Source organism: Coregonus lavaretus (genome assembly GCF_964263955.1).
Source record: "Coregonus lavaretus genome assembly, chromosome: 18".
NCBI classification, from domain to species: Eukaryota; Metazoa; Chordata; class Actinopteri; order Salmoniformes; family Salmonidae; genus Coregonus; species Coregonus lavaretus.
Window position 1 is genome coordinate 11,388,437 of NC_140005.1, and position 15,671 is coordinate 11,404,107.

At 45.4% G+C, this 15,671-nt stretch overlaps 1 protein-coding gene across 1 annotated transcript in view; it reads right to left on the minus strand.

Moving 5' to 3' along the window:
- The window catches only part of LOC311145549 (unconventional myosin-VI-like), a 108,530-nt gene extending 100,550 nt beyond the window's left edge, over positions 1-7,980 (minus strand). The window contains exon 1 of the mRNA XM_084181817.1: positions 7,917-7,980. The gene's annotated coding sequence lies outside the window, so the exon portion shown is untranslated. The remainder of the gene's footprint in view (positions 1-7,916) is intronic.
- Positions 7,981-15,671: the final 7,691 nt, after the last annotated feature.

The following is a 15,671-nucleotide window of genomic DNA, read 5'->3' on the forward strand; positions in this document are numbered from 1 at the left end:
TATTTTAATACTAGTCTACGTTTGGATATTTTTGAATAACCGTGCACATCCCTAATCACTGAGTGATCAGATCAACAACGCCCTGTTAGCTTAGCCAATCACTTAGGTGATCAGATCAACAACGCCCTGATGGCTTGGGCATGGAGCTGAACTCAAAAGCAGACTCTCCAAAGTTTAGGCCTACAGTAAATCTAATGCAGGTACTATGAGTAAGTGGACCATATAAGGTCAGTTCTGTATTTGGTTTGGCACAGGCAAAATAAATGTTGTTCCCAACATAGTCCTACAATGTGGCATCATTTGGAAGTGGCACCATGCAGAGGCTTACAATGACAGCGTAAGGAACCACTGCGTGCACTAGAGCATAACTTGACCATGGCAGTGTGAATGGTGGCCATTCATCAGAACTAGAACGCAAAACATCCAAACATGACAAGACCCTCGACATTCATACTCCATGCAAAACATCAACAAGCACACCCAACACTAGTGATAGTGCTGACTGCTTTACTTTACACTTTGCAAGCCTTTAAGTGGTAGGCCTAATCCTATGGCGCAGGGTGTACATACAGAACTGACTCTTGGCTCGGCTATCCAATTAGTTTGTGGGATTGAGGTGCAATGTCAGAGGCGGGGATTGCAAAGTGCTGAGATGACTGGTTCATTTACTCAGCAACTTCTCTTCCTGGTACTCCTGTTAGTGAATGGCCAAAGAGGATTTCAAACCAATTACCTTATTGAAAGAGGAGCTGGCCAGATGAGGCATAATATACTGAATAAAAACAAACGCAACATGAAAGAATTTCAAAGATTTTACTGAGTTACAGTTCATTTAAGGAAATCAGTCAATTGAAATAAATTCATTAGGCCCTATTCTATGGATTTCACATCAACGGCAATACAGATATGCATCTGTTGGTCACAGATACAGTAACTTTAAAAAAAGGCTAGGGGTGTGAATCCGAAAAACAGTCAGTATCTGTTGTGACCACCATTTGCCTCATGCAGCGCGGCACATCTCCTTCACATAGAGTTGATCAGGCTGTTGATTGTGGCCTATGGAATGTTGTCCCATTCCTCTTCAATGGCTCTTCAATCGGTGCACAGATCCTTGCGACATGGGGCCGTGCATTATCATGCTGAAACATGAGGTGATGGCGGCAGATGAATGGCACGACAAATGGGCCTTAATGCAGTCAGCATGCCAATTGCACGCTCCCTCAAAACTTGAGACATCTGTGGCATTGTGTTGTGTGACAAAACTACACATTTTAGAGTGGCCTTTTATTGTCCCAAGCACAAGGTGCACCTGCGTAATGATCATGCTGTTTAATCAGCTTCTTGATATGCCACACCTGTCAGGTGAATGGATTATCTTGGCAAAGGGGAAATGCTCACTAACAGGGATGTAAACAAATGTGTGCACAACATTTTAGAGAAATAAGCTTTTTGTGCATATGGAACATTTCTGGGATCTTTTATTTTAGCTCAAGAAACATGGGACCAACACTTCATATGTTGCATTCATATTTTTGTTCAGTTACTGTAGCATGACTAGGCCTAATCATATTTCAAAGCCATTGGCCTACATGTACAATCTGGAGACATAGGCTACTATTTATTCTGATCCGATGGCCTGAGTTTCCCCTTTTCCAGATATCGGCCTGCCTAGGCCTATTCTAATGAGAAGCTTTGAAAAACCACTAACTAAGACTAGTTCCTTGTTCTCTGAGAACACGAGGTCATTGGCACAACCACATCATTATTTCCAGAACACTAGATATGCCATGTTTGATGACCTCAACAGGAAATATCACCAATAACTAACTAAAAAGACATCTAACTAACATACTTTGTGCTCTTTAAAGATTGACAAAACAAAAATCAAATCAAATGTCACATACACATTTCTTAGCCACAAGCAGACTTCAACATCAAAAGGTGCAGTAGAGGAGCATTTTGTATGAATCATTAAAAATATATTTTAAAAAAATGGGCACAATGTTTAAAATCAGAGATTCTACGCTACAGCATTATAACATCTATATAATCAGTGCATTTTTTTGATGTCCTTTGCTTATGACATTTTGATAGTGACCGTTACACCAAAGTAACAGACACCGCTTATCAAATTAATCGTCACAACAAACCAGCCTCCTAATACAGGTCCCATGTGGTTAGCTTCGACTCGAACATGTAATCCTCTTATGGCTCCTAAACCCCAACGGAAGTGAGATATTTGTCAGGACTGTTGAAGTGCAATAAGGTGTGGTCAGCGGTCAGCCCTCAGACCATGAAAAGAAAAACAGTCTGAGGGGAGATGCACAGACGTAGACACCAGTGCGGTCATGGAGGAGACCAGGGTTCATAGGTTAAGGCAGGTTTCCTGGAACACACATACACACAGAACCTCCTGCCTGCCTCTAGCTTCCTGTTCCCTCTATAGAACAGAGGATATGGAAAATACATTGGGATATGTGCTCTGCTGCAGTCTGACAGGATGTAGGGAGGAGTACAGTGGTGCCGGGTGTGTCAGCGGCCAAGCAAGCATTACAACCTAAAGGAGGCCATTCAGGGCTCGTCAGAGAACAACTAATAGCAAAAGCTATTATTGTCCAGAACAGAGAGCATTCATTAAGCACATTATAAATTAGCCTAGTGCAGTGTTTCTCAAACTCGGTCCTGGGGACCCCAAGGGGTGCACATTTTGTTTTTTGCCCTAGCAATACACAGCTGATTCAAATAATCAAAGTTCATTGCGGTCCTCAGAACAGAGCTTGGGAAACGCTGGCCTGGTGCATGAGGACATAGGTCTTCAAGCGTAAATATTTTGATGGTTCTAGACACAGACTGCTGTTGATAGCATGCCAGAATTATGCCACTTGAATTTTTTTGTGATGCTTATTTTATGGTAAGTGAAGCATCATGGCATGCACATTACTTTAGTTCAACAGTTAGCTAGCTAACTTCATAGCTTTGTCCAACAACCATTGGCTGAAACTAGCTAGCTATATAAGTGTTTAATAAATTGATTATATACATATACATAATTCTTACCTGACAGCTTTAGTCACATGTTGACATTATAGTGTTGGATATTTAGCCAAATTTTGGAGCATTTATCAATCCAATACTAGCTACATTTATCAAATAGCAGCAGGCAAGCTCGAGCTAGATAGCTCAGGGCTAAAGGTAACGTTATCACTAAACAGCCCTATAATAACCTAGCTAAACAAATGGCAGGCTTAGGCTATACAGCTAGCGTCTGTAGTTAGAAAGCCAGCTATAGCATTGTGAGACACTTCAGGTCGGTTTATACTTGGTCTAACGACATGTCTGTAGACAATTAGAATGCGACAAGTGTCGCTGGTCAAAACAACATTTAATTTTTACTCCGGTGGAATGTCTTTAGACAGTTGCTGCAACTGTCGGTTTCCTTCTCACACAGACATGAAATAAGTTAATGTCACTGCGACTGTCGCAACTAGAGAATGACCAATAATCGTCCGAGCTGCTATATCGGGCCGATATTGGCCTTTTCTAGTCTACCGGCCCTTCTCTATCGGCTTTGCTGATAGTTCCTCCACATAGCAAAGCTGCTGCTACGCCAGCCGCCACTCACCGCCTGAGCACTGCACAATGATGAGGAATGTCTAGCTGGCAGCAAGCTAGATCATTCTCCAACAGAAAGATGCAGTATTGAGAAATTGATTAATTGACAGTGACCAAACTCAAACTCCTGTTGCAAATATTAGTTTAGTTAATTTACTAACAATAAGGCTAGTGTCGACGTGCCCGGACATGCATGCAATAAGCAAGCTAGCTAAGCAGATAGCTATGTGACCTGTTAGCAAAGATCACGATAACTAACCCTTTCATCTGTGGTGCTAGCTATATTAGCTACTATGTCAGCTAGCTGGCTAGATAAACATGGTGCTAAAATATCAGATAGGAGCTAATAGCCAACGTAGCTAGCTAACGTTAGCTGGTTATTTTGAACATGCACCATTTTCCGCAACGAGCCATCTGACTTGCGGTGTAATGTTCGCTATTAACTGGTGTGCTGATCTAACCAACCACAATCGTATCCGTAAATTGGCAGTTGATAGTCGGATTAGATGATTGTCGTGATAGTGAAAGAAGGTGTTTTAAAATGCCAAAATAAAGGTTGGCAATATGTTTAGCTACCTAAGAATCTTCCTGCATCTTTATGGACCAAGAAAGCTGTAGATCAGCTTGCGTGTGTTCTCACTTCTCAAACTATGGGCAGATCTGAGTCATGCAGACAGAACAGCCTCATCGTTTCATCTTTTTTCCTACCCTTGCTCTCCATGTCAGATATTATGCACATTTATGGCTTAGTAGCAAATGTCATCGCCTTTGAGCTAATTCTCATAGTAGCTTCAGCAAGTGATAATAGTGATGGATAGAGATGTGAGGAGAAGTGAAAAGGAGTGGCGTTACAGCCTCGTTCTATCCAATCGTAGCAGCAGGATCAAGTTACAACGCGCCTATTTCTTGGCAGATAGTTGAACTAGCCAATTGAGTCGTCCTGGCAGCTGAGGTGTTTAGCGATGTGTCCTGACAGCTGAAAAATACATACACTGAACAAAGACATAAAAATGCAACATGTAAAGTGTCTCATGTTTCATGAGTAAAAATAATAATTCCACACGCACAAAAAGCTTATTTCTCTCAAAGTTTGTGCATAAATTTGTTTACATCCCTGTTAGTGAGCATTTCTCCTTTGCCAAGATAATCCATCCACCTGACAGGTGTGGCATATCAAGAAGCTGATTAAACAACATGATCATTACACAGGTGCACCTTGTGCTGGGGACAATAAAAGGCCACTTTAAAATGTGCAGTTTTGTCACACTATACAATGCCACAGATGTCAAGTTGAGGGAGCATGCAATTGGCATGCTGACTACAGGAATGTCCACCAGAGCTGTTGCCAGAGAATTTAATGTTCATTTCTCTACCATAAGCTGCCTCCAATGTCATTTTAGAGAATTTGGCAGTACGTCCAACCTGCCTCACAACCGCAGACCATGCGTAACCACACCAGCCCGGTACCTCCACTTCCGGCTTCTTCACCTGCAGGATCGTCTGAAGGGGGTGGAGAGTGCTGAGGAGCATTTCTGTCTGTAATAAAGCACTTTTGTTGGGGAAAAAATCATTCTGATTGGCTGGGCCTGGCTCCCCAGTGGGTGCACTTCTGCCCAGTCATGTGAAATCCATAGATTAGGCCTAATGAGTTTCAATTGACTGATTTCCTTATATGATCTGTATCAGTAAAATCTTTGAAATTGTTGCATGTTGCGTTTATATTTTTGTTCAGTATATATTCTCGTTCACGGATAATTGCTAAAAATACTACTTTCATAAGCATCCGTGATCACAAATCATGACGTTACATTGGAGACATTTGCATTGAATAGATGTAATTTTATATTCTCAAACTAACAGCAGTGCCTATATGATGTCCTTCCACACAGGCGTGACATGCTGGAGTGATGCTTCTATGCAAATGTTGATGATCAGTAGGCTAATATCCCAAATGGAAGGCAACCAGATTGTTTGTCATTGGTAGCACCATAGACTCAAGCTCAATGCCTTAATGCATGCGCACACTCCTATTGAATATGCATTCAACTGGCCTACTGTAGCTCAGTTGGTAGAGCATGGCGCTTGCAACGCCAGGGTTGTGGGTTCGTTTCCCACGGGGGGCCAGTATGAAAAATGTATGCACTCACTAACTGTAAGTCGCTCTGGATAAGAGCGTCTGCTAAATGACTAAAATGTAAAATGTAAACAGTATTGTGAGTAGGCCTATGCCATCTTAAATTTACCCAATATCTCAAGAGATTTAACATTCAAATACAATTATGACCATTATGTTGTTATGTAGTTAGATTGGTAAAAACTAAGTCAAATGTGTTGTTTGATTAAAAAATGTATGCATTAATGACCAAATCCATCTGTGATGAGACGGAGTTCTAAAATGTTCAGATAGAATGACCTACTTTTATTTCGTCACACTCATAACCGTGAGTTATTTTCTGAAGGCGAGGTCAGTACAGGTGCATCAAACCTGGGACCGAGAGACTGAAAAACAGCTTCTACCTGAAGGTTATCAGACACTTAAACAGCCATCACTAGCCGGCTACCCCCCAGTTCCTCAACCCAGCCCCTTACAGGCTGCTGCCCTATATACATAAACATGGGATCACTGGTCACTTTAATAATGGAACACTAGCCACTTTAATAATGTTTACATACTGCTTTACTAATCTCATATGTATATACTGTATTCTATTCTACTGTATTTTAGTCAATGCCACTCTGACATTACTCGTCTTAATATTTATATATTTCTTAATTCCATTATTTTACTTTTAGATTTGTGTGTATTGTTGTGAATTGTTAGATACTACTGCACTGTTGTTGCTAGGAACTCAAGCATTTTGCTACACCTGCAATAACATCCGCTAAATATGTGTATGTGACCAATAACATTTGATTTGTTGTGGGTTTATTTTCCTGTAATAATTAATAAAAAGTAGTTAAAGTTAAGACATTGTCAGATATACTCGCCATTATTTGAACTGGCTGGCCAGTTCGAACCAAAACATTGTTTAGAAAGTTGCTTTTAGTTGCCTGGCTTGCTAGGATAATATATACAAAATTCATTTTTAAGCAGATGGGTTTATTGGTGTTAAAGATCAATAATCCACTTTATTTAGAGAGAAAAATTGTAATCAGCTTTGAATAAAGTAGTAAAATGTAATGTGAGTATGTTTGGGGAAGAACGTCCCCCCCTCCAGTGGGGCAAAAAAGGGCCGTACATCAAAACCTCATCATAGCGAGGATATTCATAGTGAGATGTGCAATGTAATTTGGTTCCGATATTTGATTTATTTAATTAAAATAAGATACCTAGACTTTAGCTTTTAAGAGTCAGTTACTAAAATGTCAAAATTAAATGCATTTTGCCCCATAGAAGGGGGCGTTTTGCCCCAATAGTGGGTCAAACCACCCCCTTTCTAATTAATGAATTCATTCTACCCACATATTTCCCTTCAAAATCTGTTTGCATAAGGATAGCCAGTATGCACATATCAAATTCATACCAAACATTGCTTATTTCTGTCAGTAAATAGACCAGGGCTCTCCATCCCTGTTCCTGGAGAGCTACCCTCCTGTAGGTTTCCGCTCCAACCCCAGTTATAACTAACCTGATTCAGCTTATCAATCAGTTAATTATTAGAATTAGGTGCGCTATATTAGGGTTGGAGCGAAAAACCTACAGGACGTTCGTCTCCAGGAACAGGATTGGAGAGCACCTTAAATACATTTCCCCCAAGTTACCCTACAGCAGGGTTCTTCAATTCCGGTCCTGGAGGGCCGAAACACTTCTGTTTTTTATTTCTACCTGGTAGTTAATTGCACTCACCTGGTGTCCCAGGTCTGAATTAGCCCCTGATTAGAAGGAGAGGATGAAAAACAGAGGTGTTTCGGCCCTCCAGGACCGGAAATGAAGAACACTGCCCTACAGTATGCTATTTAGAGCACTGACAAGTGTGCTCTCGGCCGGCAATAGAATGAATGTTCATGATGTCACTACGACAACTACAGACATGTCAATAGACCAATTGTAAAGTAGCCTTTTCACTTCAATAATTTGTTTTAGCCAATGCAAAGCGAAATACAAATGAATGCACATTGTAACACTATTTCGACTAATAGTTTCTGTAGCTAGCTAACGTTATCCATCTCATTGTGTTAGCAAACTGTGCTCGCTCCATCATCACATATAACTAGCTCCCCCTTCCAGCTAGCCACGAGCTAACAAGTGTAGCCTACTAGTTAGCTAAATGGTTTGCAAGATAACTAAAAAGTGAGGAACTTACAACAACGTATCCCTCAAATGTTACGTCTGTGTTCTTAATGTGGCTCAACGAAAACTGGTTCAAATTCCCGCATACAGAATATCCTTGAGACTATATCGGAGCTTTTCCTTTTGGTACTCTTTCCAGCACTTAAGCACAGCAGCAGACAGCCTCCCCAGAGCGCAGCAGACTGAAGTCCAGGCCAGCTGGGAGGAAGAGATGACGTCACTGGGAATGAACTTTGTTTCCAAGTGCAGGTGCAGCCAGGTACAGCAACAACCATCATCACACTGCTCATCATACCTGTAGCATAAAGGTATAAGTTGTATTAGTTGTAACATGACTTGATTGTATTTGAATACGAATGCAGATTGATGATTATCTATGTTGAAGGATATTTATTTGCACTTGATAACAGTAAAAGTAATGCATGTCATTGTTTAATGTTTATATAGGATTGCTTTTAAATTATTTTACTTTTCACCAGATGATCATGGAACTAAAGCACCGAGGGCAGATTATAGACTGAAGCAAATTGGCATACAACATCACAATGGTTTCAACAAAGGTGTGTAACATACCAACTTCAGCCCCATAAATATTTGAGAGGCTAGTCATTTAAAACTTTTTGAAGACATCACCTGAAGAAGACATCCTATCCCCAATTGAAAGCCAACACTGGGTTTGTAAATCTAATTAGGACATCTGATACACATTGTATCACATTTCCCACAGGGAGAACTCTGTAAAGATGATATGACATGTTCACATGTTGTTTACTTTCTTTGCTAATGCTATAGTCCTGTCCTCAGTGTCCAGTTCACACATAAAAGATAACTGCACACCTAATGCAGCACAATGCCAGCCAAACAGTTGTTTAGGCCTATATTTTTTGTAAGTCACATTTTCTGGGTAACTGACCACAAGGGTAAACCATTGGAGGAATGAACCTTTATACAATTGATTGAGGTCAGTGAGAACATATTATTGACCACAACCTGAGGTAGAGTGGCAGGGAAGAGGGGGTATGTCAAAAGAGGCTGAGGAGAATAGAAGGAAAGGAAAGCATAGTCTTTCAGGGAGGGACTGTGACATAACTGGAGAGCTGAGCTGTTACACGGAGGCTGAGCCAGAGGAACAATTTAATCAGATTAATAGAGCAGTACATCTGAGGCTGAGCTCTGAGCTCTGTTGAGCCCACAGACCTTCATGCAAGCGAGGCTAGACTAGGGAATCCCCCAGCCAGAGATGGGCGTGACTAAGGGACTAGACAGAGCACATTATGAAACTGCAGTTAAATCAATAACCCTCCTAAAGTGGGTTGGTCGATAGGAACTCAATAACGTACCAAAAGTCTTGTTTTTGCATAGGCAACTACCCATTTCCTGAAAATATCTGCTTCATAAAAGGACCACGAAACAAAATGTGGTACTTAAACATTCACTTTATTTTTCACTTTAATACTTTCTTACACTTCAAATGTAATCTAAACAATGCTCACTGATCATCTTTGAGTGTTTTTAGGACATTTAATCTAAAGTTAACATACATTATTAATTCACTCCAGATGCTTGGCTTCTTGCTCAACAGATTGGCAATCCAACAAAGTGTCCCTCACAAATAATTCACAAGTGCTAGAAGAATTTAAAGCTAAAGGTTCCCTCTATGAAGAAACATTCAAAAATGTACAAAACATGTTATAATTCAATAGTCTCATATGTCTGACATATTTTCAAACAGGATATTAAGAACAAACCGGAGCCATTTATAGAACAAAGCTCCATTTAACAATGCGCCATCTGCACTGAAATTCTCCTTTTAAGTGATTTTACTGTGACACGACAACTAAGGGAAGAATCATATCACCGTCCTATCAACCAATAAACATTGAGTAACACAGATACTTAACAGTCACAAGTGCAGCCCAAAAAACTAAACAGAAATGACTTAAAAATATATGACAAAGTTGGCATATGTACAGTAACAGTGAAATCCGTAGTGAGACACGAACGGAAGGTGCTACAGTGCCTCCAGAAAGTACTCAAACCCCTTGACATTTTCCACATTGTTGTGTTACAGCCTGAATTTAAAATTGATAAAATGTTGATTTTGTATCACTGATTTACACTCAATACCCCATAATGTCAAAGTGGAATTATGTTTTTAGAAATGTTTACAAATTATTAACAAATGAAAAGCTGAAATGTCTTGAGTCAATAAGTATTGAACCCCTTTGTTATGGCAAGCCTAAATAAGTTCAGGAGTAGAAATGTGCTTAACAAGTCAGATAATAAATTGCATTGCTCTGTGTGCAATAATAGTGTTTAACATGATTTGTTAACGACTACCTCATCTCTGTACCCCCACACACAATTATCTGTAAGGTCCCTCAGTCGAGCAGTGAATTTCAAGCACAGATTCAACCACAAAGACCAGGGAGGTTTTCCAATGCCTCGCAAAGAAGGGCACCTATTGCTAGATTGGTAAAAAATAAAAATAAAGCAGACATTGAATATCCCTTTGAGCAAGGTGAAGTTATTAATTACACTTTGGATGGTGTATCAATACACTCAGTCACTACAGAGATACAGGCGTCCTTCCTAACTCAGTTGACGGAGAGGAAGGAAACCGCTCAGGGATTTCACCATGAGGCCAATGGTGATTTTAAAGCAGTTACAGAGTTTAATGGCTGTGATAGGAGAAAACTGAGGATGGCTCAACAACATTGTAGTTAACATTGTAGTTACTCCACAAAGAAGGCTGTACAGAATACAAATATTCAAAATAAGGCACTAAAGTAATACTGCAAAAAAATGGCTAAGAAATGTACTTTATGTCCTGAATACAAACCATTATGTTTGGGGCAAATCCAACACAACACATCACTGAGTACCACTCTTCATATTTTCAAGCATGGTGGTGGCTGTATCATGTTATGGCTATGCTTGTCATCGGCAAGGACTAGGGAGTTTTTTTGGGATGTAGAGCTAAGCACAGGCAAAGTCCTAGAGGAAAACCTGGTTCAGTCTGCTTTCCAACAGACACTGGGACCTTTCAGCAGGACAATAACCTAAAACACAAAGTCAATTATACACTGGAGTTGCTTACCGAGAAGACAATGTTTGAGTGGCCGAGTTAGTTTTGACTTAAATCAGCTTGAAAATCTATGGCAATAATTGAAAATGGCGGTCTACCAATGATCAACAACCAACTTGACAGAACTTGAAGAATTTTAAAAAGAATAAATGGGCAAATATTGTACAATCCAGGTTTGCAAAGCTCTTAGAGACTTACCCAGAAAGACTCACAGATGTAATCACTGCCAAAAGTGATTCTAACATATTGTAGCGACCCGCACAGACAGCTGTGTGTTATGTGTTAGGCTAGTAGATGGTTGTGTTGTACCTACCAGTACCCAGTGTTCGCGGGGTCCGACATGTCAATCAACCTGCTATCTGCCAATCACGGGAATGCCTGGAATGTTCTGATGCCGGGCATCCTGGCGGTTGGCGGAGTGGCGTGGAGGGGGGTTGGGCAGGGGGATGGAGCATTGGAAGTTAAGACCAGGTTTAGCCTTTGTTCTCTCTCTTTTTACGTCTGGGCTTCACAAGAGAAGGTCACGATTGGCTTGTGGGTTATCTTTCATTTATTTGGCGTGGGCTACGGCCAAACAGTAGCCTGTGTAAAGTTGGTTTAATAAACCGTCCATTCGTAAACTCAATCCTCTGTCTGGACAGTTGTTCTTTTATGATCTAGTCAGGTCATTACATTGGTGTCAGAAGTAAAAACGTTGATAAAAGTTAGCCAGCTAGCTAGCTGACTTCTGTGGCTAGCTACCGTAGGTGAGAACGGGGGTTGAAGATGCTTCGAGGGAATCCGAAAGTGAAGGTGGAGGTAGGGGACGATTATGGCCAAGGAGGTGCGTGTGCATGGACGTCGGGGGTTCTGGCTGAGGAGATCGCCAGGGCATCGGAGCCCAGAGGCCGCTTGAGGGAGGACGTTAGAGTGATGGCGGCTGAAGCGGGCATGAGTGCTTCGTCGACTGTGTTTCGCGCGGATTCTGGTGGGCGGACCGAAGGGGTGACGTCGACGCGGCGGGACGAGGAATCTGGGGCTCAGGATGTAAACAAACATGGCGGCGCCCAGTTCCCGGCTGCGTCCGTATCCGTTAAGACCCCGAAGTATTCCGGTAAGGCGGATTGGGAAGCTTTTCATGCTCAGTTTGAACTGTTAGCTCATTTTAGGGGGTGGTCGGATGAAGATAGGGCACTGCAGTTGGCTTTATGCCTCACGGATGAAGCTCTGGCCTGTTTGATATTGATTAGCCCCGAGGACAGACGTGATTATGGTGCTTTAGTGGGAGCACTGAGGAGGCGCTATGGACAGTGTGTACAGCCCGGGCTACTGCGCTCCGAACTGAGTAATAGACGCAGGCAGCCTGGAGAGCCTCTACGGGTGCTAGCTAATGACATTGAGAGCCTCTCTCGGCGGGCATATGCTCACATGCCCCCCTCCGTGCAGAGCGAGCTAGCACAGGACCAGTTCATACAGGCGCTCTCTCCTACGGAGCTGCGCATACAGACCCAGCTGGCTCATCCTGAGTCATTGCAGGTAGCCTTGGAGATGGCTTTGGAGAGGAAGCTGGTGTGGGCTGGGGCTTCAGCTGGGGCTTTGGTGGGGGTGCAGGGAGACAGACCCTCTGTGCGAGCTGGGGGGCAGAGCAGCCCGGAGCCGGAAAAGCCTGCATGGGTGGCTGAAATGACAGAACTCATTCGTGCTGTGTCGCTACAGGCGGCACGAAACACACGCCCTGGTCCCAGGGTCTGCTGGGGTTGTGGCCAGCCAGGCCATCTGCGCCGAGATTGCCCCATGTCCCCCAGAGCTCAGGGAAACGGCTCGGGGTCCGCATAGACCGGGTAGTGCGGACCCCTGGCTTTCTATCCCAACCACCATCTTCTTCAGGAGGAGCCCACCGGCACAGACGGGGAAGCAAGGCTCCACTTCCCCCAGAAGCAGACGAGGGCAAGCGGATGGAGCCTGTTGTTGTGGTGGGCCGGACCTGTGTTGGGGACTTTTGTCATGTCCCTGTCACTGTGGAGGGGGTGCCCTGCTCCGCCCTGGTGGACACTGGGTCCACAGTAACCCTGGTGAGGCCAGATATTGTGCCAGGTTGGACTCAGTGTGAGCCTACAACTGTGCAGCTCCGCACAGTCACAGGTGAGCTGGCACCCATGAAAGGGAAGGGAATAATGACTCTGACAGTAGGGGGCAGGACTGTGCGTCATCCTGTGTGGGTGGCGGCTGTGCAGGACCCTTGTATCCTGGGGTTGGACTTTCTTAGGAGCACAGGCTGCCAGTTAGACCTAAATAGGGGCACACTGAGCTTCCAGGGAGGGCCGGAGGTCACCATGGCCCCTAATGTCACATTCACTCAACCCAACAAACCCTTTACTCCAACAGTTAAAGCAGCAGAGACTCATGGCTGCCCCCCCTCCCCCACATCTGGGTGTGACTTTTCCCCAGCCCCCCTGTCACCTACGGCGTTGCGTTACATTCCCCCAGCTACCTCCACGACACAGTCCTCTGTGAGCCCGGGCCGCGCCCCCCCAGCCCAGCTACCCCAGATGGGAGGGGAGAAGACACTGTCTGCAGTGAGGGAGATATGGGGGAGGAACTGTGTTGGTCTTGACCCCGAGCAGCAGGAACGGTTGAGGCAGTTGCTGTTTGAATTCAGAGACAGCTTTGCGCTGAGTGAGGAAGAGGTGGGTCAGACTCATCTGGTGCAGCATGAGATCGACACAGGTGATGCTCGACCTATCAAGATGCGTCCCCGCCGTATCCCGCTGGCACGCCAGGAGGCGGCAGACAAGGCTGTGTTGGAGATGCAGCGGGCAGACTTCATTGAGCCCTCAGACAGCCCCTGGGCGGCGCCAGTCGTCATGGTTCCGAAGAAGGGGGGCAAGCTGAGGTTCTGTGCGGACTACAGGCGGCTGAATGAGGTAACCAGGAAGGACTCATACCCCATACCACGTATCGATGAGTCGCTGGACCTGGTTAGGGGGTCCTCCTGGTTCTCCTCACTAGACCTCCGCAGTGGCTACTGGCAGGTGCCCCTCTCCCCAGAGGCCAGAGCTAAACTGCGTTCTCCACTAACAGACGACACTGGCAGTTCAAGGTCCTGTGCTTTGGCCTGTGCAACGCTCCAGCTACTTTTGAGCGTTTGATGGACAGGGTGCTGGATGGCATCCCCCGACAGCAGTGTCTGGTATACCTCGATGACATCCTGGCCCATGGCAGCTCCTTCCAGTCAGCCCTGGGGGCGCTACGGTGTGTGCTGGAGAGGGTGGCTGCCGCAGGTCTGAAGCTCCACCCCGAGAAGTGCCACTTCATGAGGAGAGAGGTGTCCTTCTTGGGCCACCGAGTGGGGAAGGAGGGGATCAGCACCATGGAGGACAAGGTAGCGGCTGTCAGAAACTGGCCCACCCCCACCGACCAGCGTCAGCTGAAGAGCTTCCTGGGCCTGGCCTCGTACTACAGGAGGTTTGTACGGGGCTTCTCAAGCGTTGCTGCTCCACTGAACCGCCTGCTGCCGAAGGACAATGCTTTCACTTGGACAGTGGAGTGTGAGGAGGCGTTCAACACCCTCAAACGTGCACTGATCGAGGCCCCCATGCTCGCCCCCCCTGACCTCACATTGCCCTTTATCCTGGACACAGACGCGAGCAATGTGGGCATGGGTGGGGTGCTGGCCCAGGTGGGGCCAGAGGGGGAGAGAGCGGTGGCGTACTTCAGCAAAACATTTGACAAACATGAGCGCCGCTACTGTGTCACCCGGCGGGAGCTCTTGGCTGTTGTGGCTTCCGTCAAACACTTCAAGTACTACCTGGGTGGTCTGCCCTTTACTGTAAGGACTGACCACTCTGCTCTCCAGTGGCTCATGTCTTTCAGAGAGCCAGAGGGGCAGGTGGCACGCTGGTTGGAGGAGCTTCATCCGTATGACTTCACGGTGGTGCACAGGGCAGGGGCACGCCACTCCAACGCCGACGCCATGTCCCGTCGGCCCTGTACTGCAGACGGCTGCCGCCACTGTGAACGGAGAGAGGGACGGGAGAGAGAGCTGTGTGCAGAGGAGGGGGTCTGTGCCACAGTGTGTCGGGCGAGCGGGCCTGTCTGCTGTGAGCTGCAGACTGTCGACGTGGCTGAATGGGGGCAGCAGCAGGGATGGGACACAGACCTACAGCCAGTGCTACAGTGGGTAGAGGCGCAGGTGAGGCCACCATGGGAAGAGGTGACAGCGCTCTCACTCGCGACCAAAGGGTTGTGGTCAAAGTTTGAGTGACTGCGGCTGGCTGATGGCGTGTTACAGCGGGCATGGAAGGAGTCAGCTACGGGGGAGGAGAGGTGGCAGGTGGTGGTCCCAAAAGCATTGCGGGAGGCTGTGCTCCAGAGTACTCATGGGGGGGTGGGGACTGGACACTTTGGGGTCACAAAAACACTGCGCCGCCTCCGTCAGGGCTTTTACTGGGGGCAGCACAAGAGGGATGTGGAAGACTTTTGCCGCCGCTGTGACAACTGCACAGCGAGAAAGGGCCCCCCAGGCCGCTCTCATGCTCAGCTCCAACAGTTCCCAGTGGGGGCTCCCATGGAGAGGGTGGGAGTGGATGTAGTTGGGCCGTTCCCCACCACAGACAGTGGAAACCGCTGGGTGCTCACGGCCATGGACTATTTCACAAAATGGCCCGAGGCCTATGCTCTGCCTGACCAGGAGGCAGAGAC